This window comes from Dromaius novaehollandiae, chromosome 3 (genome assembly GCF_036370855.1).
Source record: "Dromaius novaehollandiae isolate bDroNov1 chromosome 3, bDroNov1.hap1, whole genome shotgun sequence".
Classification (NCBI taxonomy): domain Eukaryota; kingdom Metazoa; phylum Chordata; class Aves; order Casuariiformes; family Dromaiidae; genus Dromaius; species Dromaius novaehollandiae.
Window position 1 is genome coordinate 83679751 of NC_088100.1, and position 27148 is coordinate 83706898.

Genomic DNA, 27148 nt, shown 5'->3' on the forward strand with positions numbered 1-27148 from the left:
TCAGGCTTTGCAATACACAGCATATTTTAAACTTGTTCCAAGAGTGGTTGCTGCTAAATATTCCTTGTACATTTTGTCCATTTCCAAATTATGCTTCTCCTCAAAAAGTTTCCTCCAGTCATTAACAGCACGTACAAAGAAGCAGTATTGATACTATATTGATAGTATAATGCTCAGGTTTTAATATTTGTTGTATTTATTTTCTCAGAATGAGTCATTTATATCCCTTTGCGTGTTAAGCAGTGTGTTCTTCTCACTTTCTAAATTATTACTGGATTTGATTCCTTTCCAAGTTTGAGTGGTTCTGCTAGTCTGCAGGACCACTGGGTAAGGTGCATTGCTCCCCAACTTTCTGCTTTACTTACTCAATAGATGGTACCAGCCTTAGGGCAGGGATGAGCAAATAGACACAGAGTAACTCCTGGGTTGTGATATTAATGAAATAAAGTTAACTGGCCTGATTTTTGTTCATCTTAATACATCAGCTAGACAGTTATTGCAGTTCAAGACCTCTTCACCAGCTGCTTAGTTATTCCTGTCATGAAGGCTGTTAATGCTGGAGTTACTTCAGTAGAGGATGACACCGCCAGCCAGGAGGAAAAGGCTTTCAGAGAGGCTCATAGTCTGAAAAAACTAGTATTTTCTTTCCAGAAAGCTGATGCCTCCTCAAAAAGCTCCCATAGATTTTTCAAAAAAGTGAATGTCTCCTTGAAAAAAGGACTTAGTGGTCCTAATGCTGCCCCATTTTACCCATGACGCCAATGAAGCGGACTGACTTGTCTGCCTTCCCCTCCCCAGCCTGTTGAGAGTGTTATTCTGAAGAGCAGCAGTACCCCGTCATCCCAGATGAAGAGCAAGTAGAGGCAGTGCTGTCTACTGCAGGCTGGACAGGCTCTGTCATGCTAAATGTCACTTGATTTCTGCCACTGCTGCCACAAGACTAGGTTTCATTTCCTTTTAGCCACAGAAGAGGAAAGAACTCATTGCCACATCACCAGCTGTCTGACTCTCCCCATCTCAGGTTACTTGACTTTGTAAGTCAGATGCATACAGTTATAAACGAGGAAAGGTGTCCAAAAAGCTGTGTGCTAAGCCAGTTGAAAAAATATTGTGAAATAGCCTTTAAAATTAGGAAATTCTATTGAAATACTCATCACTATACAGTGTGAATATTCAGCTAATATTTATGAAAGGAAAACTTCTCTGTTATTACACTAGCCAATGAAGCTATAGTATACCTAACAATAAAAAGGCTGAAAACAATATCTTCAGAATGGGTGGAAAATTCATCTTCATGGAAGAGAACATCATCAAATGCCCTATGAGTGTCCTTGGAGTTCTTCTTCATAGATTGGAAGCTACTCCGCTGCACAACAGCATGAATTTCTTCTTCATTCAAAGGAAACTCAAAAAAAATCAACTATTTTTTTCACTCCTAAATATGTATTCTGTTAGGAAAATGTAGCACACTGGATATTATCCAAGGAAACACACCGGTTCCTCCCTGTAGCCTTCCCACTCTCTGGGTATCTCTTTTAGCTCCACATTGTTGTATAAAGACAGTGATGCATAGAGGTGTCCCTAGGATGAATTCAACTAATTGCTCAAATCAGGATTTAAATCATTAAAGCCCTGTGAAAAGGAGCATAGTCCATTTACACATGATGAACACATGCACAGAAGAATATGTGCATCAGTTCAGTCCAGAGTTAACTGAAAATTACATTAAAATGTTTTAGGTTCATATTATAAATGTTAAGAAAATAAGAAGGGAAGAGAATTATTTATATGCAAAAAGTTGCCCTTTCTTTGTTATTGAAATGTCAGCAAAAAAAAATTTCAGGAAATACATTTCTGAGAAAGGAGAGCATTGGAACATTGTCTCATGCAGTAAAGTAGTGTGTAAACCTGTGGTGCATTTTTTTTCCTGAGATAGACAGTTGCTTTATTTTAGGGTAATTCCTCCACTGTGGTCCCTCTGCCCTTTACAAAACACTATCTTTGTCCACTCTGTGGCTGGATATCCTTATCCCATGATCTGATATGTGTGGACGTGCTTTGCATGTAGCCAAATGTGCATCTAATATATGACCTCTTGATATCCAGGCATCATCAGTCTGTGCTTTCTGAATCATGTATGCAAACAGACATGACTCTATGAAGTAATTATATGCCAAGCTCATAGCTGCAGGGTTTCAGAAAGAAACAGCTGGGCCAGGCTGAAGGCCATATGAAATGCTGTGGTTAGCAAATCCAGAGAGGTGCATATTTGCCCATCCTGCTTTGAAACACTGCTAATGTGGTATTCGTACAAGCTTTGTATACAGTTTGTATAGTTATTTAATCATCCATACACTCTTCCAGTCATCTGTACTACCTGAATTCTAGAGCTTGGACCCCAAACTGTGGTTTGCAAGCTGAAGTATTTCATCTTACACGTTTTCAGAGTTTTAGCACACCTACATCATTTCTGATTACAATGTAGACAATAGGAGTGCGTAACAGTCTGCAAAAAAATAAATACTGACAACAAATTCTGTGTTTGAAAGATGCAGGAACCACTAGTGTACATCAAACAGTGCTAAACTTACCTCTTTTACTTCTTCAAAACTTTTAGGCATAACATTTTCACTGCCAATGTATTTGTTCCATTTAGAAAGATAGTTGAAATAAGACCCCCATAGCATTGTATAAAAATAGAGAAGCATTTATATTAATTTATAATTTATATTCATTTATAAGAAATGTTTATATTAATTATAATAATTACTTGATGACATATTAGTAAAGACTGAGTGCATGCTTTCCAATCTAGAATCCATATAGTAACTACAGAAAGGATTCTCCTCCAGGTAAAACCATGACCTTATTCTACATGAAAAAGGCTTTAGAAATGAATAGCTCCTTAACACCTACACAATGCAGCACAGATGATTAGCCTACGAAATAATTATGTTCATTTGATCTGCTGGATACTTTGCTTTGGAAATAAGTATCATACTTTAGCCACATAACAGAGTTAGAGATACAGATACTTACGCTTTAGCTGAGTTTTTATTATCACTGCTGTTTTCACTGCTTCCGCACCCTAAACCATGCTATTATTAATTTTTAGTATTATTTTTACATTCAACAATAATAGAGAGACACCTTGAATCACAAAAAGCCATGGTGAATAGCGAAGGTTTCCTTAGTGACTCTAGAGTCTTTCTGTAAGTATGTCTTCATTGCCCAGCTGAGATGAATGAACTACAGGAGGTCCTCAGAATTGGGGTTAGCTTAGTCAAACGGAGAGCATCCTCAGAGAAAATCCATTTTCTTTTTATGGCACTGTGAAAGGGCCACAGTAAGCATTTGCTTGTTCATGCCTCCATACAAAGACCCTCTAGTAAAATCACTCCCAGTCAACTGAGGCAAGTGTAGGAGGAGCTGTGAGAAAGCCATTGTGAAGGCCATATAGTGTTTGTTTTAGAGATTGTTCTGTGTTGATGATCAAGACAGTGAGACCAAAACATGAGTAACTGTGAGTGAATATTTCTATTAAGAGAGAGTACAATACATTTTCAGCCATGAAGTCTTTAAAGAAGCCATCCCAAGATTCCTAAGATGGAAAAGGAGAAAAGACTAGGGAAAAAAATGGTAATAAGATGTTGCTAAATCTTTTGGATTGCAGAGCAACAGCAGTATCTGGAAAATGTAAATGCAAATATATATACAGGTATTAGGAAAGGACTGTAACAGAAAAGTAGCAATTTTCAATTTAACTATCCCAGCACTGATTTCTTGGACTATGTAGCCTTGAAGTATTGATTTCACATTATAATCAGTGTCCAAATTATTTCAAATGATTTATTTTGAGCCATTTATGATGAAAGGATGTTTTTATCAAAATAGATCAGATAAAATGATAAAATGAGCAAGAAAGGTCAAATTGGGGTAAAATGATGGTATTTGCAGAATGAATTGCGCTCACAGTCCACTTGTTCTTGTGATACTGCAAGAAAACAGTCCCAGTAGAAGACTGGTAAAGAAAATCTAAATTGGCATAAAAAGTCATTGAAGTCAGTATGTCTACAAATCATTAAAATGAGCATTCACTTTGGCTTTGTTCTTGAAAATGGACTCAGATAAATTTTGAGGAGCCATATGGATACGTATAAGTCTTCTTGGGGGTAATTTCTTCATCTGCCTCAATAAAATTCAAAGAGGAGAGAAAGTTAACAGCATAATTAACATAACATTATTAGTTTGAGCATCTTATGCATCAGCTTACCAAAAATTTCAGTTGGGAGAGGAGAAAGTGTAAGGTTTTTCCTGGGGCCAAATACTGTGTGTTTTGAGTAACCCTAACCCTAAAAGCTCTTAATAGTAGTTGTTCAGGGGAAAAAGTTTTCTCTGACCTATTTCAAAATATGAGTTCATGCTTCCTCCTTATGTGGTGAGAGACATCAAAAAGTAATGGCTGGGATCTTGGTGAGGAAGATGAGAATGACATAGCCCTTTGTAATCAAAATGGAGAGTCCATTGAGACTAAGAAAAGAGAAGAGAGGGAATAGCAGAAGGAAGGAGTTGAAATTAAATTTGGAAGGAGAGAAGGTTAGAACAAAGCAGAAATTTGCAGGAAAAGGAATATCACAGAAAGACCTGAGCAAGCATCTAAACTTCAACATATGGTGGCAGAAGTTTCTGACCAGCCCCATCTGTATTTAACCTCCTTGTGAGCTGCTCCAACAGCAAGGTCTCCTTAGACCTGGGAATCAAGATGTCCGCTCATCTCTAGGGCTTGTCAATCTGAATAAAAGCACATTAGCCAGACAGCGCAGAGAAACCTGAACTAGTCAGAAGAATGCTGTACTTCCTTATGAAAAATATCTGCCTTTGGAAAACAAACACATATATGTATTTGATGCTAATAAGTAAATGTTGTGATGGTAAGGAAGAGAGCAGCGGAGCAGCAATAGATTGAATTGGCTTGTTGGAGAGGCTACAGAAATTCCATTTGGGACTATCTCTGGCATGTCATCTTGTGCTACATGACCTTTTTGTTTGTCTTTGCATGAATCTTCTGCTTCATAACTGCTACAGAATAAAGTTAGACTGAATTTTGGAAAATGTCCCACACAGACCTTCTGAACCTTTTTTCCTTACAGGGCTACATGGATATATTTTGTTTAGAGCATAGTTGTCCATAGTACTTACTCTGCAAAGATGTATTTCATATCACATAAGTTCAGTTGTGAAATGACATATAAGCGTCAATGCCCACCTCATATTTCTCAGGATCTCCAATTTCAAGGTAGGAGAATTCTTCTGGCACATCATTGTGATGATTTGCTTCATTTTTATTGTTCTTTGCAGCTGTTGCTATCAAGTCACTTAAGATTTGACCAAACTAGTTTGTACCTGGAAGCACAAAGAAAGGAAAACTTTGCATGGAAAACTTTAAGCATAGTCTTGCATGCAATGTATGAAATGGTGCGTGAGAAGGACCAGTAAAATCTCATTAGGTAAACAGAGAAAATACTTTCCAGCGTAGAGATTCACACTCACAGAAATGAGATGCTGGACATTGAGCAGTACCCAAAAATATGCCTAGTCTATGGTATTTAAAACACTGCTGAATCCTATAAGGAAGTAATTGTGGTCTCTTCTACTTTGATTAGGATAAAAGAAAGGACTGTCTTACTGAGTTTGTATGAAATCATAAAATATGAAGAGATTAAAATGTTGCTTATTGTTCTAAACAAATTTCTCTGGTTCTTTGTTTCACTGCTAATTAACAGGACATTTTTAAGAAGGGCATTGACTAGCACAGTACTGGATAAAAAGAGTTACTTAGTTGGATTGCACAAGAATATTAGTAAAATCCATCAGTAAATACTGTGCTTTTGCCACAGATCAAGTTCTCTCTCTGATCTTTTTCCTACTCTGTCAAAATTCCTCTTAGCTTGAACTGACCCGGATGTAACTCATAGTCAGTGGAAATTACCATAAGCTTGAATTTTCTCTTTTGTCAGGTCCATTATTTGTATGAGCACATGTAAATAATTAAAACTTTAAAGGAGTCATGCAGAGACTTATAACAGAAATGTTAAGACCGGTGTGAATGCAGTAGGAATGGATGTGTGTCTGCAGGCACCAGGAGAAACAGCAGAGCAAGGGTTAAAAGGATGACCAGTACTGATAACAAAGAAGGACACTTCACAACAATGCAACTGAGGAATGTGTTGCTTACTTCAAGCCAGGAAGGCCTGTGCTCTAATAAGATCGCAGCACTACAACTTGTCAGCAGAACACCTTGTGCTGTGACAAGAAGAGGAAAGCAGCAAGGTTACAGCATATCCCGTGTGCCATTCCTTTTCCTCTTAGCCCAACAAGAAAACAGACTATAGTCCTAAAAAACTTGAAATGCAGATGCACAATGGGCAGCAGACTTGCCTAAAGTTTATGGAGGCTGAAATAAGAATGCAGCAAAACAAAAGGATCACACTGAAATAATGTCCCTTTTCAGTCTGAGTTTCTGTGGCTTCTGTGATTTCCTATGATGAAAAATGCTAATATTTGTATTTTGGTAGGACTGAAATATTTCATATCGCCTATAGGAAGGGGAATATACAACACTGCACATGAAGAAGATTTAGACAGTTTTATGCCAGACAATTTTGTTGAATTTGCAAATAGAAATGTCACTTTGCTCTCTCATCCATCTCAACACAATCTGAAATAAATATTTCATTGTTCTGAATGCAACCCCATTACTGCAGTAGTAGTAGTAGTATTGCTATTATTGTTGTTGTTGCTATTCTTACTACTATACCTGTTCTGATTATCATTATTATTATGGCATCCTGCTTTGCGCAGCAAGCAAAACATGCCAGATTTAGGAAAACCTCCTAGGATGACATCATCTCTTCTGGTTTCAAAGGACTCGATAGCTTTGAATACTTCAGGAGTGCAAAGAGCAGTGGGGTAGACAGTGCCCTTGTAGGTAAAGATCAGGTCTTTACGTTCTAATGTGTCAGCAGCAATCATCAATTTTTCCAGCACATCAGCTAAAGCTGTTTAAGGCTTTGCCATTCCCTTCTCTTCCCTTTTTCTTTCTTTCTAAAAGTCCTCATTGAGGTGTAATCCTGGGCAGACAGAGGCAGGCACAGGTCACGTATTTATAGGATATTTGCGTCCATGTACTTTTCTTAACTCCTCCTTTCCAAGCCATTTGCATGCAAAAATCTTGAACCAGCTGCAACTTGGTCATTTAAACGTGTCTTCTTGAGCTCAGTGAGAAATAAGCTGGTCCTAAAGGGAAAACAAAATAATCTATTTGCTTTTATGATGATTCAAAGACCAGCTAACAGGCAACATACATTTTCAGATTATTCTGATTCCATTACTGTTAACATGGCCTTTAGCATATGTTCATTGGACATAAGATAATTAAGAGCAATTAACTTTCATATTTTGACTATAAATTAATAGGATAACATGGTTAGCTAATTCTGGGAGAATGTGGGGTCTTTTCCAAACATTCTGGAGGGAGGAAATTTAGAATACATTTTGCAAACAGAATACAAGACGAGTGCATGTGAAATCAATAGTAGGTCTTCAGTTCACTTTGGCAATGCTAGAGATTCATCCTAGCTATGCAAAGTAAAATTTTGAGGGCCCAGAAAAATCAGCAGGAAAAGCAGCAGGAATGCCATCATGTTGACAGGGCCCTGAAAAGAGATTTGATGGCCAAGTCATATTTGAGGTCAAATATTTTGTTTATCCATTACAGGATAAATATTGATTTTGGCCAGACTCCCTTGACATGGGTCCAAGTTAAAATGAAATCTTTAAAGAATATGATAACATAATGTCCCATTCTAGAACAGACCAAAGGTACATTTAGCTGCATGAACACATATTGCAATGATGCAGAGGATCAGATCAATCGGCTCAGTGTGATGAAGGGGGCAGATCAATGGGCTCTAAAAACAGTGAACATCTGTTGGTAGGTCTGATACAGAAGCATAGGATAAGTATTTCAGTAGTACTTTGATCTCAGAGGTAAAATAAAATATTGTCATGATTCTCTCCTGCTGCACAAAGGCAGAACTCCATTAATTTGAATAAAACTGTGATGTGCACTGTGTAGAGATTCATACTCCTATTAAGTAACAAACACTTTCCAATTAGGAACTGCAGGAGATTACACAGGAACACTGATACAGTGCAATAATCTGGTCCTACATTCCTAATGACTGCAGGCATAGATTACAATATTTAACAAAACGTACAAATGTCTTCCTTCCCAGTGTGGAATAGCTGAGCAAAGGATATACCTAGTTATACTGACATAACAGGAGTTAGGAGACCAACCTGAGCACATTCTGTAAACAATGTTCTGTACCTATGTTTTTGAAATGGTGAGCTAACAATTTGGACTGGCATTTTAACATGCCAGGTGTTACATAAACTAAGAACTTTCATGCTCAAAGCAAGAGTAGCCATAAGCTCTTGATTCATTTTAAAAGTATCTAAGCAGCTCATAGTTTCTTGCTGCAGGATGTTGTGGTGCTGAAAGCTGACAAGTGTTCAAAGGACAGCAACAAGTTTATGGAACAGAACTTCTCAGAGGGCTGTTAAATACAAATATTTCCAGATTCAGGAGGTCCTTAAGCCACAAATTGTTGGAGACTAGGAAACTTTTCTGAGGAATAATCATTATTTGCTGGATCTTCCTATACTCTTCTCTAGTTATTGTCTGTTGGCCACTTCTGTACAAAAGACACATAGCTAAATGCACCCTTGGTCTGTTCTAGGAGGGATCATTAGGCTATCGTATTCTTCAAGGAACTTGGACTCATGTCAAAGGTGTCTGGCCGGAATCAATATTTATCTTGTAATGGATAAATAAAACATCTGACCTAAAATATGACTTCAGCTTCAGCATACATTTATATTATGCAATATTTGTTTGAAGTATACAGCTAAGCTCTTTCTTGGGTTGCAATTGGTGAAAAGGATCAGTTTTCAGCTTTTATTTCAGTTTTGTTTGCTTAGCTGACAATTATACTTAAAATTAGAGTTTTAGCAGAGTCTAGATGTATGTACTTGTAGTGTCTGTGAATATGGTTTCATATTGTTCTATGAAGAATTAATCATGTCAATACTGTCAATCATCCCAAAGCCTTTCAGGCTGAGAACATGACCTGTTGCCAAGGCTATATTTTTAAGAGAACTTGAGTGAAAACCATCTTGCCACTTCTGAGTACAAGAAAAATGGTTGGGAAAATAGTTTCTTCCCTCCTTATTATGGCCATTGTGACTAGGTCTGAATTACAAGTCATGGCTCAAGCCTTGCCCTAGTCAGACCTTTAACAGGCATAGTATAAACCACATGAGTTTTGTTCAGTTGTATTTTCTTCTGCATGCTCAAAAGGGGAAGATAACATAACAATTTTCCTCTACAGGAAATGTTATAATTACTTACTATATAGATGATAAAATATTAGCAGAATGGAAAAAACAGCTATTACCAGCCCACTGTTGCCTTACCTGCATAGGTAGCTAAGCCAAAGTATATTACTGAGGTAAGGAGCAGAAATTTGACTTCATTGCTTGCTGTCAAACACAGAGCATTAAATAAAAGCACAGATCACAAAGGCTAAAGGAGCAACCAGGAGCAGATCTGCTCACTGCCTTGTTGGGCACAGAGTTGCAATCCAATTGGAACTAAAATATTCCGTCACGCACTTGGTTCTTAACTTCGAAAGGGAGTCTTTATTTCAGCATTTTGGCTGCTGAAATAACCAACTAGAAGCAACAAGGAAGCAGTGAAGCAATTTTGTTATGACAGATATTTAAGCACATGCAATACAGGAGAGTTTCTTTAGCCCCTCTGGGCAACCTGCTCCAGTGTTTGCCCACCCTCACAGTAAACTTTTTGTATGAAAATCAGGGAAGCACCTTCATGGAAACCTTGCATAGATAAAAAGAAATCTTCCATTTCAATTCTAGAGAATGCAAATTAAACCTTTTGTAGTTTCCAGTTGGGTGGGATAACTACAATGTCATCATTGAAGGAATGTAATTAGTTGTAGGCTGTTGCTAACTGTTGCACCAAAAGGTAGATACACTGATATCATTTAAGCAAAATAAGAAAAATTAACACCTACAAATAAATTCAGAGTCAAAAATATCTAAAGAAAATGTGCACAGAAGCACTATTGGAAATGTGTTTCAATAGCTGCATTTTAGCTTCATGTTTTACATTAAAATTCATATTTTATTATTATTTTTGCTCTCAACTTAATACTTCTTGATTAGTCTTCCATTTTTTGACCATTTCATCATTCTGAGAATCAGTAAAATATTTTTTCCAGCTATTAATACTGCTTTCAAATAAGCATATATTTTACTTGCATTTTTTTGTATTGAACTCACATATTAAGGAACAAGTAGTTTTAATTCCAGATCATTAATTTTTCAGAATGGTTTACTCTTACTAACTACACCAATGAAGGCCCACAGTTCAGAACTTGCCCAAACTTCAACAACATTTCATAGACTTTGATGCAGATCCTTCTAAAGAATATTACTTTATTTCAATCTTATTTTTACCCATTGCTAATATCTTTTAAATAAGGCATCAATGAGCTAAAATGTGTATAGGGAGGCCATTTTGACTTAATTAAATGTTTTCATTAAATTAAATGCGTCCTTCATCTATCAGCAACGAGATCATATGCAATCCTTAAAATCAATCAGTTTATGTGGTTAAATGCTCACGAGCTGTTCACACACAACGTTCTGGCATGTCTCATAGCCCAGTACTAGACCTGGTCGCTTCCAAGATCAGGGCATCACCATATGATGTATATAAAATATATTTTAAACATCATATGATGAACATTATCTTACTGCCTAGGAAGGCTTAGTGACATGATTCACTGCAGATTTACTCAGTGTTCATAGGAAATATAGAATCTGCCCCACGGAAAGTATATATATCTCATTTATGATAAATGGTTTGGAACACAAAACTAGTGACTTGGTATTGATGAGTTGGTGTGGAAAGACAGAGGGGAAATACTATTATTATCAGACTGCTCTGTAGTATTTCAATGTATTTCCTGATTAAACTTTGTTTCATTGGAAAAGTTCTCATCAGCTGATAACAGGTATTGCCGACACCTAAAAGAAAAAAAAAACAGTATGGATGAGATATGACATGAAACTCATATTCTTCAAGGGCAGATCTATCTGCTCTCCTCCAGAATGAAGAATATGAGATTGGGGAAAGTTTTAGGCACTTCGGCTTTAAAGAGAAGAAAAATGGAGTAGTATTGAGAATACTGTCTGGTAAATTCCCCAAAATCAAATTCTGATGAATGTATTCTTATGAGAGGTGAATATATTTACTAGGCCCAGCTGATATAATTGGACTTAGAGCCCCTTCACTGACTGCGCTACAGTCTGGGAACCAAATCAGCTGAATGATTTCATGTGCACCCATTATTGCGCTGAGCTGATATTGAGGAAATATCAGGAGAAAATATTTATGAAAAACAAAACTGTCTCCTCATTAAGTAAAAAAAGTGTTTAGTTTCTTTTATTTCATCCTTTTTCAGCATTTTTGCCCTGAGGCCCAAGTTCTTCACACTGTATATGCTAATTCAATAGCAGACCTTCTTCTTCTTACAAACATTCTTCATCTATATATGTAGAACACGATAATAACAAGACTACTACTGATCTTTTCAAAATACCACATCTATTAAATAAATACAGTCCCCAAAACTTTAATATAATTAACATCTTTACAAGTAGCATCATGTGTTCAAAATGACAGTTTACTTGTATGCATCGACAGTTGTCTTTGGAAATTTGCCTTTGCGGAAGACAGTAGAACCTTAATCTTTCTTGGCATTTTTTCTTGACATTCTTTTTCATAGTCTGGAGTTGCTATTTTCAACAACAGTTTGAATATCTTCCCTTGTTATTCAGAACTCCAAAAATTCAACTTTTTTGACTCCTAGATTCTTGTTTTGAAAAGTAATAGGCAATACACTGCAAGTTATCGGCATAGAACATACCATTTCTTAGACTTTGGACTAGCCTCATGCTGGAAATGTCTTTGACAAAGTTACAGGAAATTCAGATATGCTTCCAGTTATGGGAAATTCATATATGCTTCCCTAAGCATTTCAAAGTGGTTTGAATGCCCTCATTTGATATCCCCACTTTCATAACTGGCTAAACAAAGACTCACAGAAATTAATCAGACAGAAGCTCAGAAATGCTGAGCACACAGAGTGTTTGTTTGCTTTACTGGCAATCGCAGAGTGTCAGCGCAGTTTTCATGAATGTGTTGTGAATGACAGGATTTTGGCAAGGCTGGTACGACCTTATGACATTGTGCAAAATCCTGTCTGATCAGCTGCTTTTCCACTATCTGTAAATTGGACTCAGAGCAGACACCTAGGCTGGAGACTGCAGGAAGGAAGAGGTAGAGTAGGGGCAGTGAAGCAAATTCTTAATAAAAGTTTTGTTATCAATAAAGATGGGCACGTTCATTTCTGGAGTATATCATCTCCTTTCTCATCAAAGACTGGAAACTCTTCAGATAGAAGGCCAGTAGTCTGGAACTGACTTCCAATGAAGTGACTCCTTTATTTCACGCATATAAACATAATTCACTTTCAGCTGGGACTACTCACAAAGAGGAAGTCACTTACAGCCCTGAGTATCTGGATGACCCTGGGCAGCTAAACCATTTTGTGTGTTCTACAAATTTGGACCAATGTAATCAATTTATATCACTGAGTCAGACTTTGCACATGGCAGGCAAGGAAAGGTGAGGCAAGGCAAGGAAAAAAAAGGAAGGGACACCCTAAATGTTAAGTCTTTTCTGCCCTTCTAATCATCACAACTTGAATGCTAGAAAAGACTAAAGGATATGATTAACAGGTCTGATGCCCTGCTCAAGACAAGCCATAGAATTCCATCTGATAATTCTTGTACCCTGCTTTATAACTCATGTTTCAGTCCCATATGCCACACACATCCCTCAGCATAAACATGCAGATTGTCACCACAAGAACTTTGAAGGGAACTGCACTCAAATGGCAGGGGAGGCATTCCTCCAAAAGCATACATGGTTCTTCATCATCCACCTCTCCGTAAGTTTCAACAAAGACATTCGTCCTTTTGGAAACTGTCTTGCTAATCCACAGTTATTCTGAATTATTTTGGTCTCTAGTACCTTTCTTTGGCAGTCTGACACTAATTCAAAGAAGAGCAGTGTAATTTATAAAAGTTTTAGAAAATAAATCATTTATAATAAAAGACAAAACTTTTCTTAGATATTGTTAACTAAACAAAAAATCAGCTTAATAACTAACTGTCCTATAGTAAGAGGAGCTTCATTTGTTAAATAAAGACAGCTGCAAATATCTGTATCAATTTAAAATAGATGCACAACTTGGTGTTATTCTTGAGCTCAGAGGTAGGTAGATAATCAGGATAGAGATGTATTCCAAAAATCTCTTTGAAGGAATTTCTTCAAAGAGGGGAACGCAGATACAGATATTCAGTTGAAATTTGTCTTTCAAAACATTTTTCATGAAAACGGATTGAACAGCATCCTCTAGTGCAGAAAGCACAAAAGCAACATGATCCTTTTCATAGTCTCATGACTGGCTTGTCTGTATAGGAAAAGTATAATAAAATAAACTAGGATGTGAATTTAAAATATTTTAGCTACTTATGCATGAACACTTCATGGATACTCTTATTCTTCTCATACTGTACATCTAGACCTCACAAACCAGTGCCACACAGAGTTAAGGGTCCTAATTAACTAGCAGCAACATAGGCGTGTTAGCAGGTGCATGAAATAAGTTACACAAGAGCAGCATGTTGGCGAAGAGAGAGACCCCTGGTTCTTGGAACCTCAGAATATAGTTGGCTACATGATGCCACATTGTATAGTGAAAGCATACCCCAGAGTGTCTTTCTGCAAGTTAGCAGGAGTAGACCGAGTAAAACTGCAGACATATGTGCAGGCTTCGTCCTCATGCAGAGAAGCCCTGTGCAATAAATCTAAATTCCTGGGGGATTCTCTTTTGCTGACAAAATACCTTAGTTCCATTCCTGCCCATCCAACATGGATGTTTGCAAACTGGACTCTGATCCACTGACCTAAACATGATCTTGTGTCACACACAAACAAGCAAGAGGCACATCTAGCTTTTAGATGTTTTTTTGCTGTCCTGCGAAGGGGGAGTGTTGCCCTTACGAATGACCTGTTTCAGAGTTTTTTAATCTATTGCTTTTCAGTTTAATGGTAAATTGTGTAAACACATCTGTCTGATAAACACAAGGAAACAAATGCAGAAACTACTTGCGATGCCTGGAATTATCTATGTTCTTGGTAATGCTCTTGCTTTCTCTTCAGTTCTTATTGATTTGTAGTTTCCCCAGAATTTATTTACTCATGTATCAGTTTTTTGCCTGCTATTGTTTGATTCATTCCACCAAGCAATGTTCATTGTATTTATTCCAAGACAATGACTAAGTGAATGGCAGTGAATCTTTCCAATTTACCTTATTTTGACCATGTATAACAAAAGAGAAACAATACTGATTGCAATAACCTGGAACTTCCCTGGATCTCCCAGTTCAAGATATGAATATTCTATCTTTTCTTCATCACATTTCACTTTTTCATCTGTTGCCTCTTCATTTTTCTTTGCATCTAATGTAACAAATCTTACAGTATCTGGAAGATTCAATTATTCTGTGAACCAGATAAGAAATAGCTTTAAAAATAACACCAAGCAACTGCAAAACCTTGTGCTAAACTTTTTGAAAAAGAGTGTCCAAAGAGATAAGAAAAATTCCTGGCATTTTCCTATGAAATGATTTATGGGGAAAAAAATGGAGAATTAGAAATGTAGAACTGGTAAAAAGCAAAACAGAAGAATTATCTTGGCTGTTATTGCCTGGAGCATATAATTCCAACCATTCTCAAAAATACAAATATTCCAGCAAATAGAAAACCTAGTTTCACATACCTCATAAGTCTATAATTTTTAGTTTCCCATAATTATTTTAAAGAGCAAATGACAAAGTTTGAGAGAAGTGGCCAAATGAGTTGTTATGCAGATCAGAATTTCTTTCCAGTAATGTGGGAAGAAAAACCTAAATGAAGTTCAGTGATAACACTTTGTTGAAAAGTATCTTCAGGGCAAAAGCAGATACTGAATTTTCCAGGGAAACAGTTTTCATTAGAAAACAGCAACTCCTTGAAAACAAAACTTTTCTTGGAAATGTATATGTATCTTTCTATAGAAAACTCTCTCTAGAAGGGGAAAAAAGAAAATAGAAAAAACATCTCTGCTAGTGACCCAGCAATACAGGTACTCCATAAAGACCTAGAAGTACAAGCTCAAGCCTCAATGTTGCTGAATCAGGGCAGGGGATTGAACCTTTCCCTGCTAGAGGATGAGACCACCAGGATTTTAGCTTGGGTAGCTCTCAAGCTAAACCCACACTGGCTGCATGAAGATGGGTACAGTGTGCTAAAACATTAGGCAGGGAACAGCAATGAAAACGTAATGTGACTGCCTTCAGAGGATGCCGTCAATACCATAGGATGGTTTATGTTTTTGTTACCAACACAAGCTAAGGCTTGTGCCACTATGGCTGTGTTACCACTGTTACCTTGTCCAGCTAGCAAAAGTAGGCCAGCATATGCCACAGGCACAATCCTATGCCACCCTGAAACTCAGTCGAGGCCAGCCAATTGGCCACTGGTGTAAAAATTAAATTGTGTCACAACTTTGCATCCATACAATCACTTTATATAAAAACAATCAATATAAGGGGATGCTGTTCTTCTCAGCCTATGAACATGAAACATAGTCAGTCATAGCAAAGTTCCTGAGGACTCATGCATTTCAACATGAACAGCTTTTCCAGAGCTCAATTTACAGATATCTGGGGAGGAGGGAAAGAACTGCGAGAAGATCTGCTCTGCCAATATTTGGCTTCATTTATAGCAGAATAGGGAATGATACTTAAGTGTTAACCAAAAATATCCAGCAATTTTCCTGCAAGCAAATTCAGCTTTAAGTTTACCTTAAAAATAATTATTCTATATTTTAGAATTATCTATATTTAATAGCATTGGTAAGTACTACATTATTATTTATTTAAAATAATATTGATTTAAGTCTGTTTTTGTTCAAAGCTGCTTACAGGTCATATCATTTTTTTTCTATAAGCTGTTACAAACAACTTGACAGATTGGTGAATCAGAAAAAAAAAGAAAAGGGAAACCAAATGTCAACAGCACTGGAATACTTTTTGAATCTTTGCAATGGATTCAATTCATGCTGAGGTTTACAGATTGGCCATTTATTCTATGATCCTACTTATGTCTGCTGAAAGTTTTTTCCTGCTGTGCAGCATAGCTACTAGTTAGTTCCTGACGAGGGCACTTGTCCTTCTTCCACATCAATGAACTTACTATCAATGAACTTTTCACGTTGTACTGAACACATACCAAGATGGAATTTTGCATTATTACATTGATCCCTCTATATAATAGAGAATATGACTCCACAGATGTTTTCAAAGCTACAATGGATGTTTTCTTGGATGTAGTATTTTGTAGAAGACAAAGTGAGGCATTAAAGTAACCAAATTTCTCATTATTATTTCTACTTTGGTATCTATCATCTCATTCTTCTGAATTTTTGGGTAGCCCTGGATGAAATTACATTACTGTATCCACTGCTGCTGCCTCCAATGGAGAAATTTTCCTAGTCTTTCCCCTTGTAGACAAGTCTTGCTAAAGCAGGTACAGCAGATGCAGCAGTTTGAGACTCATGAAAGGTAGGATTTTCAATGCAGGAAGAAGAATTTTTTTAAATAATCAAAACAAAAATGAACGCAATAACATAGATTTCCACAATGGTATGTTCACAAGTCCCATTGTCTCACATGGGGATTATGGTGCAAGCTGTCATTCAGAAATTGCCTTTCAGAGCTATAAGACTGACTTACCACTGCATCAACACCCAACTCCTGTCCTTTATGTCTCAGAGCTCTTGCTGTATTTTAGCCTGGAATGCAAAACTAGAATTTTTAAAAAAACTTCACATACGGACACCAGCCAAGTATCTGGGGGCTGTTTTTTTAGCATTCAGATGTGTATTGTGCTGTTTAGCATACTGATTTTCTTTATAGTCAGCACACACCCAACATTTCCTCTCCAGATGGTAATGGGAAGAACCTTAAAACAACTGGTATGGTTACCTCATTTGCTGCTCACTTCGGGAGACATTTAGTTATCATGCAAGAGGTATAGCATGCGAGCATGAATCACAAAAAGCAGCCCTACTCCTCTTGCTGGCAACCAAAGCTAATAAACGTAGAACCCGAGAAGTAAGATTTTTGAAAAGCATGAAGAAATTAGGTGAAAACTCCTGTCAAAAATCAGAGAGTAACACATGTGAATCATCCATTTTCTGGTGTACATAAACTTCCCTGCTTATGCAAATGTTGTGTAATTAGAGTTATTTTGTATTACTATTACTATGTTAGAATGGCCTGTTCCTTTCCTAACCTCTTTAAGTGTACAAATTCATATTCGCAGCATTATAGTACCAGAGCTTTCTTTTTTTTTTTTTTCCCCTAGAGAGAGAGAAATGTAGAAAGGTATGTTTGATAGGCTGGCTAGCTTTTTTTGTATTTTGTTTTATAACTTGCTGTCCTTCCAGCTTTATGTCACATTGGATAATCCGCATTTTAACCTTTGTTAACACCTGAAGTCTTCGGGGGGGGGGGGAAGCATTATCTTCCTTCTTAACAAGGAAGATAATCATTAATGTTTGTACTGTTATCTAACAATCTGTGCAAGTAAAGGTTTAACGTTCATTTTAGTATTGCATTAACATAAAGTAAGTAGCAATATTTGAAAACTTGCCTTTGTTATTTGAAATGTCAGAGAGAGTGCATTTCTACCAGTACTTCAAAGGGTGAAAAATGTTCCTTACTCCAGTCAGATAACCATTTTGCTTTGAAGCTGCCACCTTCTACACTTGTATGTGCTTCTCCTAACAATTGCTTTTAATGGGGAGAATCATGCCCTCCCATTCATAATCTGAAAAAGCCCATTATGTCAAAAATGACAACTGTGATATAGAAGAATTTTATTCAAAAGTGATCAATGGAAATTCTGGTTCACTGCTTTCTGATCACTTAAAGAGACAACTGTACCTAAGCTGAAATCACATCTCTCAGGTTAATTTATAAGTGTCTTAACCACTTTATTTCAAAACTGCATGTGACTCTTTGTTGCACCATATCTAAAATTACTCATATATGGGGCTAGACTATGCTTTCTAGAAGGAAAATTAGCAAGGGGAGGTGACTGAGGAGAAAAATGCTGGGTAAATTTTTAAGTGTATCTCTACAGAGCAGACCATAGTGTGCAATGGACCACAGTGCTGACAAGCTGAACTCCTGCAGAGTTAAACCTTTAAATCCACAATGCTAAATTCAGTAGTGTATGGGTCCACATGCACACGTATAGAAGCAGGATAGCTATGTCATGAATACAATCTCCCAGATCAGATCTGACTGCATTTACAATGTAGCCCTGCTCTTAATTTCCTCCCAAACCTTCCACTCCTGGAGACAGGCTTTACTGGTATGGAGACTCCCTGTTCTTCTCACATCTTCTGCAGAAAGCATTTCCACAATGAACCTAGTCCCACTAGTATTCAGAATTCTTGGATTTCTTTTAAAGTCCAAAATGAACAATGAAGTAATCCGGCTGAGCACCTACACCACCTGCAGAATTTTTTCACCTGGTTACCTGAGAGAAGACCAATAACTTGCTGTGAACTGAACTGCAAGCAGTTGTCACCTAACTCTAATTCTGTTTGCCAAGCTGTAGTTTTCAGGACTTTTTTCTGGACTTCGTGATGCTGGACTTTAACTTCTCTCCCTCTTTACTTGGCAGTTCTGTGTCAGTGGTTGAGAGGTAGCACTAGCTGACTCTCTGAGAATGAATGTAGTTGTAATTAACTTTTCTATCTGCTTCCCAATTTATAAGTATAGCGTACAGCTAACTGTTGGTTACTAAGAGCCAGATTATTCATGTTTCCTTCTTAATTGTTTCAGAAAAACTAGGGGCAAGCTCTATTAAAAAAATAAAAGTGTACTTCCAATAAAAAGAAAATGAGACATTTTACATCCACTGAGTATCACATACCGCATGAAGGTATGGAGGCCAATTTATGATTGCTTTGGGTCCAGTAACTTTTTTTTTTTTTTTTTGCTATTTTTCCTCTGCTTTACATTAACTATGAGTTAAAGATAATCCATATTACTCAAGATGTTATCCAAACACACACACACACATGCAATTTCATCATACATATTTATTAGCACTCACTTAGCAGCAGATAAAGTTTTCTCTTTTTTTTCTTCTATTTCATTTCATTTAAAATACCTCCTGATCATTTTATAACACTTTCACTTGAAACAGAGAAAAATGACATATTGGCCAGATTTGGGATATTCTGCTAGTAATAATTCATCACTCCTGACTTCAAAGGATTTAAGACCTTTGAAAATTTCTGGCTGCTTATCACAGCAAGGTACAAAAACTCCTGGTAGGAAAACACCAGCTTCTTTCTAGGACAGATTCTCACAGCAGCTATAACCTTGTCCAGCATCTCAGTGAACTTCTTGTTGGTAGCTTTCTTTTCCTGTGGCTGCGTAAGTCTGTGCAAGCAGTAATATAAAGGGATGCTTAGGCTACTTGTTTCTCAGCAGTTAAGTAAAAAACTTCCCTGGCATGTTTATAAAGATAATGATGATAAACTAAGGACAATTCTGAGAACTTGCAACAAATTCAAATGATTTTGACCCCTGCAGCAGGACTGCTGGAAATGACACTACTCCTACCTTGTACAGTTTGCATTGTAGCTATGCAAACAGCTGTCCATGACTGCTAAGCAAAGGATCTATCTTGCCCAATGGAAAGGGGTGACCAGCTGTGTAAATGGGAGAACCCAAGGGCAGAATTATCAGCTCAGATATGGTCCTGCACAAACAATTTTGGACACAGTCTGTTGTGTCTACACAGCATTATGTTGTACCAGGTGGATGTGTTAGCCTCAGCCAGCACTAGTTATAATGTCTTTCCACAGTGCTCCTTTACTCACTGTAAATGAGGCTGGCATCCATCAATGCTACACTGTGGATACAGTAGCTAGAAACATCTGGATAGCAGTGCTGTCCTATAGCCACAAAATCCAGAAGGCTGAGTTTGCTTCCAGGTGGGCTAGAAAGGAACTACCTGCATTTTATCAGAAGTTTGTTGAAGCGAACACATTGTTAGAAAATATTTCCATTGGAAAAGTTGTTGGTTTTCAATGAAAACTGTTTCATCAGACAATCTCTGACAGTTTCTAGCAGTTACACAACCCCTCCATCCATGTACCACACAGGCACCAGCTCCTTCAAGGCACCGGCCACATCTGTCGGCAGCTCAGTATATCCAAGATCCTTGAAGCCTATTTTCCCATCCCCAGCTAGTTCCTGATGCACAGACAGTCTAGCACACTCTATAATGCCTGTCATCTCACTGCCACCCACCTAAAGAGGCACCTACCCTTCAGTGTGCATGCAAAATCACTAACATGCCTAGTTCTCCTTCCACAACTGCTATTCGTAGTAGTTGTGGAACTACCAAGATCCCTCCTTCCTTTATAGCAAACCTGTTTTCTGGCTCTTTCAAGCCTCTGTCCCCAAGTCCTATATCCATGTCTGCTCCCTACTTTGGCTGAAATTTGCCTACTCTACAGTCTCTGCAGGTGCCTCTTCTTGAAGCTCTTCTATCTGTCCCAGAGGTACTGCCTGCTCCCGGCTTTTTAAAATTTCCAGCCTCCCAAATGTTTTCTCTCCTCGTCCCACCAAGCTAGCCAGGCAGATGGGTAGCACTTTTGGGGGTATCCAAACTTCACCATTTAGCACCACCCCTATCTGCCCTCTCCTCCCTCCATCCCCTCCTGCGCCCCAGGAAAGCCCTTCACACCAAATGACAGCTGCTCCCCTGCACTTCATGGAGAGCCTCCTGCCCCAGAGCAGCAGCTTATGGAGCTGTTGCCAACCCCTCAATTGGAGCACAGAACACTCAGTGTTTGCAGAGCATGGAGAAGAAAATGATAGGATCAAATGAATTTGGGGAGAGTGTTTCGATCTCCTGCAGAAAGTTGCTAAAACCCTTTGCCTGGTTTTTTTTCCTCTCCCAGCAAGCCAGTGGTGGGAGATCATTTGGGGAGCCTGGTGATCATTTCAAAGTCATACATGTAAGGCTGTGGAGGTGGCAGCAGCCGTGGAGACAGCCAGAGAGATGTCAGGGTAAATAAATAACACCCCCAGCTTGATGTACTTGAGCCACGGGTAAGCCATCTGTTACTTCTGCTTACCCCCAGCTCCATGGGCATGGCACTGGGGGCTGCAGGGGGGCTGAAGTGCTGACTCCAGGGCCCACAAAAGCAAGGGAACTCTGCACTGCTCCGAAACCTTGTGTTGGGAAACGCTGGGTCACCACCACTTCTCATGAGGAGTCACTTGCTCCACCGAAACATTCACCTAACTTTTGTTAAGGAAAGTTTCTCAGCTTCAGAAGGAAGGTTTTATTGGGGAGAGGCAGAAAGAGACCAGTCCTCCTCAAACAGGCTAATAATTAGAGCACCCAAGGTACAGAGCCTGGAATAAAGATAGGGGGAGATGAGGGACAAAGGAGTTAGATATGCCTGAGAGTGGGGAAGCACTGCGTGGTAATTTATTGATTATTCTGGAAGTACTGATATTTTTCTTTCTAAATCTTTTCTGAAGGTTTGGTTTCATCTCAGGGCAGACTGGAAAAAGTCCTTAAAGGACACTAGAGCAAAAAAAATAATACTGGACAAAGCTATAAAGGTCAAGTGGGAGTGTAATGTTTTTAAAATACTCTGTAATTGAAATACTTTAGCAGATAGTATTTCCACACAATCCATTTTAAAGTTGCTGTGAGTGGCACCACTATCGGTTTACTTCTTTCATTTTCTCCCAAACATGATCCTCGTTGGATTTTGAAACCTTGGACATTGTCTTACATCTTTGCGCCATCTACTGTCTTCTACAGACCTTAGCATTCAGCTCATTCAACTTTTCGACTGCTGCTGAGCACTGATTAGATGTTTTCATAGAAATATCTATTGTAATTGCATAATCTTGTTCCTGAGAGGTAACAGTCAGCTCAGAACCCCCACTCATATTTTTTACATCTTTTTTCCTACTGCTGATGGAAGGCACTATTATGACAATCAGATTGACCTCGAACAGGTCACAGCCTATTCAGGATTTCTCTGAATTATTTCCCATCTTTTAATAAAACACTTCCATTTGATTTAAAAATTTTCTAATGCTTAATTACCCCACCTTAAAACAAGTATGCCTTATTTGTAATGACTTTTGTCCCCAAAATAATATACTGTTCTTCTCTGAGATGGAAAGGGGTCTTTATCAAGCAAGCACAATGAAAAGATAACATTCTTTGTCTTTCCACAAAGACAGCCTACAAAGTAGTGAATGCATTCCCAGACTACTTCTTCGAAGTGAAACAATATATAATTAAACACCTTCTTCAGAACTGAAAAAAGGACCAGTGTGTCTAAAAATGTAGGTCTCCAGCTGCTGGATACCAAATTCTTTGTGAGACAAAGGCTCCTTGCCTAAAGGCTCTAGGTGTTCAGCTGAAAGCCCCTTCTGAGCACAATCAATTTACAGAGAAAGGAAGCGTGAGGCTACCAAAAACATTACACTTACATATTTGCTAGCTTAATAATCTTCCAAGACACTGGATGCTGGGTTAAGGTGAAGTGGCCATAATGGTAACTAATTTACATTTAAAAAAATACAGCCCACTCATTGTCTAAGATGACTAAATGCTTTCCCAGAGTGTATTAAAAGGTTGGGGATAGTTAATTGTTAACAGAAAACTAGCTTATGTTCAGCTCGTGTTTTTTGGTGGGAACATAAAAAAAAATTAAGGGAAAAAAGCACTTTCCATCTTTGTTACTCAAGTTTCATATGAGAAAAAGTCAGCCATTAGAACAGCCATAGGGGAGAGAGCAAAAGTGCATCTAGCTGAAATGCATTTCTGACAATAACTAATACTGGATGCTAAGGGAAAAAATATATGAAATGATGCAGTCAGAGAGTGATCTTTTCCCTGTTTATACTCCTGTTTTCCAAAACTCAGCAGTTTAGAGCTCATGAGGGGATAGATGCACTCCTGCTACATTTAATAGCCACCAGTGGACCAATCCTTCACGCATTTTTCTAATTTCCTGTTGTCTATCTGCACTTTTGTCCCCACAGTATCCTGTAGCAATGAGTCCCACAATTTGATTGTGTATTGTGGAAAAAGGACTTTTTTTGTACTGCTTCTCTAGTATCACAAGCCTGATAAAATTTCAATCACCCTATGAGGACTTTTCGAGAAAAAGGTAGATAGAAACCCAATTTCTTAATGTAAAAACCCATAAGGAAAATAATCCTTTGAAAATAATATATATGCCTTTTATAGATCTCTTCTAAAAAGGCAAAAACTCATTTCTTAGTCTTGCTAGGTCACCTTTTTCATGAATTTGTGAGTCTAGGTGTGTTACAGGAGCATGTGGTATTCCAATAATATATATTCCTGATATGTACCTATGATTATTACAGTACCATATGTTTATACAGTGAACCTCTACAGCTAACTTAAAGCTCCACTGCCTTTATGCTGCTGGACCTAGGTAAGTGCAGGATGTTAAAGAAATTGAAGCTTACAGGAGGAACATGCTACCAAGCAGGCCATGACTAAAGAGATCTCACCAAAGCTACCCAAGTCCCTATGTTCCCCATATGCTGCTCAGGCTTCTTAAGGATGGAACCAATGTGAATAGTTATTCCCACAACTTAACTGTTTGTAGGTGTCATTTCGCTTTAGGTATTCATGCTAGAACTGAAAACTTGCCCACAAAAGATGTGCAATAATGCTTTTTAGGCATTGACACTTTTAAGCATTATATACACAACCAATTAACTGCATTTTATATACCAATATACACAGACATAGGTATACATACATATGTATATAGGTATAATATAGTTGTTAGATTTTTCCTTTTAAATTTGCAGTTCTGAAGATGTTCCACCTGAATTTATTAACTGAGTTCATTAGCCTTTGTTCAATGCTCATTTCTGCAAATAAAAATCAGTCAATCTAGAGCAAGGAGGTAAACTGCTATTTCCCTAAAAAATTAGCTCAAATAATTCTGAGGCTCCTCTTGATATTGTTATCCCTTATTTGGGATTACACATTTTAAATGCCAGACTCCTAAACCTGAACACAATACATGAAGTATTTCTCTTGCAACACTAGTTCATCATGCAAAATTTCCTTTAAAATGCACCTAAAAGGCAATTCATACAGCGTATGAAAATGTATTGTCATATTGGTGAGATTAGACAGACCTCTGATCTACAATTTGCACAGTTCAGAACAGTGATGCCATGACACAACATTGGCTGAAAATATTTGAAGGGTCATCTTTTCTTCAAAACAAACTGCTTTGTAGGAACATGTCAATTTTGATAAAAGCAGTTATATCTGAAAAGATTTCATCACATGAAATTCAAAATAGAAATTCAAAATATTTGGGATTGACTTCTTTCTGGAATATTGCCCTGACTTTCTCATTTCGTATTGCTTTCCTTCACTAATATTTCATTAACCTAACATATTATGTGAAATATTTTACATTTTTACAGGCAACTTAATTCTGCCACTTTGTAACTTTAGACTACTTGACTTACCAGCTTTATTTATGTGTTATAAGTTGAAGCTGTAAACAGAGCATTATGCTTAAGTTTTGTATAGTCTATTTATTTTTTTGCCTTGACTGAATTTACCTTGCCCTTGTCACTTGGTGAATAATTGGCCACTATAACTTTTTGTCCACTTAACTCTCCACAGACAAGGTGCAGTCTGGTACTGTGCCATTAGATGTCACTCTGGACCGTGCAAAAGAAGACCAAACTCGAACTAAGCACCCTTCAATGAGATGATGATAATCACAGTTTTACAACAGGAGATACATCTTCCCAGACTGCACCATTCCTGTGTATGCTCTCCAGTATTTATGTCTTGTCCACCATCTTCACGTTCCTCTCTGGCAGGCAGCTGTGCCGACATGACAGCACACACACACAAAGCTAACACTGGAGAAAGCGGGTCAGGCCTCACCTGCAAAAACTTGGTGCTCTGCTCCTGTTGTTTCAGGAAGTAACAATTTCTAAGGCCAGTAGTTTTCAGTCATATGGAGGTGGAGAACCCTGAAAAAAAACACAACTGTGGGGTGTCACTGGGAGGGCAATGCTTAGCCTGATATCTGAGTTTAGAGCAAACAATCAGGCAAATGGGGTGTGTGGTAGATTGGATCTGAGGCCAGCTCACTAACTGCCTTATTTCTTGCACTGCTTCCCACAGGTTCTGCTTCCTTTAGCCTTCTTTGCTTTGTTTTTTTGTTTGCTTTTTGTTTTTCTCCTGAGTTGTTCCCAGTGAAGAAGTTCATCAGTTTGTTGTGACTCCCTGAGGGGAAGGGACTGTAATTTTGATCTTCTGGATGAGGGGGTACAGTGACAAGGTGAGGCTCTCCTGCCTCCAAGGCGTGGCTTCTGCCCACACGGAAATCCCCGGAGCACACACTCATTTCTGGCAGCAGCAGGATCAGAGGCTTGCTGCTCTTACCAGGATTAATGTATTCCCAGCCCTCTTGTGTAGGACATCATGGCATTTTGTGCATAAAATGAAAGGTCAGCAGGGAGGAGCAGAGCTGTCACGTCGAAACAGGACAAATTAAAACAGTCCCCAGATTTCATGCTGACATGACCATATTAGAGACAACAGCGGTGGAGTCTTTGACTCATCCTGGAATTTTGGCCAAAGGGGAAGGCCTGCTCATGGTGAGACTCTTCCCCACGGCCACATGACTTCCGCTAACCCTAAGCAGTTCACAAACTGCTCTAGGTGGGGCATCTTTGAAGTACTTTGTCATCTAATCACATTTATGTCTTTTCAGGCAGACCACCTGATGTGTCTCAGCAAGACAGAGTTGGATTCATTTAAAAGGAAATGAAAGAGAGGATTATAAAAACCTAGAGGTCATTAAAGACTCTTCTGTCTGATAGCAAAGGCATTGTAATCTCTAAGAAACCATGCTACACACACACACACACACACACACACACACAGATGGAAAGCCAAAAGAACAGGGGTTTTGGGTATGAACCTCAACAGCCATGTAAGTAAAATTCACTCTGAATCCAAGTCCCCAGTCCAAGTGAGAAGGGCTCTGCATAGCATTGCCAGGTTGAGAGCTCATATACTAGAAATGACAGCTTTCTTTGGAGGGAGAACTTAGCCCAGAACCCAGCATTATCTAGGGAAGCCACTCTTCTCATTCCTGCACCAGAGATGGGCACCCAGAGCATGAACTCCAGGGATCAGCACAGCCATGTGATGAGCACTGTCTTGTTTTAAGGGGCTCCCAATCTGCTTGGGATAGACAAAGTGACAAGCCTCAAGTCAAACAGCAAGGATGCAGCAGAGCTGAGAAAAACACTAAAATATTCCAAGTCCAGTCTGGTGTCTAAATACTGACCTGCATTCCCCCCGGTATCCAGCATCAGTGGAGAGTGTTCTTTGGGATAGGAGCAAAGCTGTAGCATTTCAAACTGAGGTGGTCCATTTTCCAGAGGGATATCTACTAACTTTTGACTTCCGACTGTCATCCTCATACTCGCCAACACATGGGGCAAGCTGCTGCTCTGCACGCTGGAAGAAAGATGGCTGAAAGAGTTGTACTGTGACTGTTCTCCAGAAAACCTGCTGTGTGATTCAACTGGAGCCCTTGACGGCTCTGAGGGATTGTCTGGGATAGTTGTCCTCTCAGCCTCCAAAATAGCAAAGAGAGTTTCTCACTCTTTGTCCCAACTGAACCGCCTTCACCTCTTCAGCAATGTTAGAAGGAGAAAAGAGCATTTC

The 27148-nt window shown here is 38.4% G+C and overlaps 1 pseudogene; it reads right to left on the bottom strand.

The window, feature by feature from the left end:
* LOC112993525 (sulfotransferase 6B1-like) lies at positions 1-26901 on the bottom strand (annotated as a pseudogene).
* Between the last annotated feature and the right edge of the window lie 247 nt (positions 26902-27148).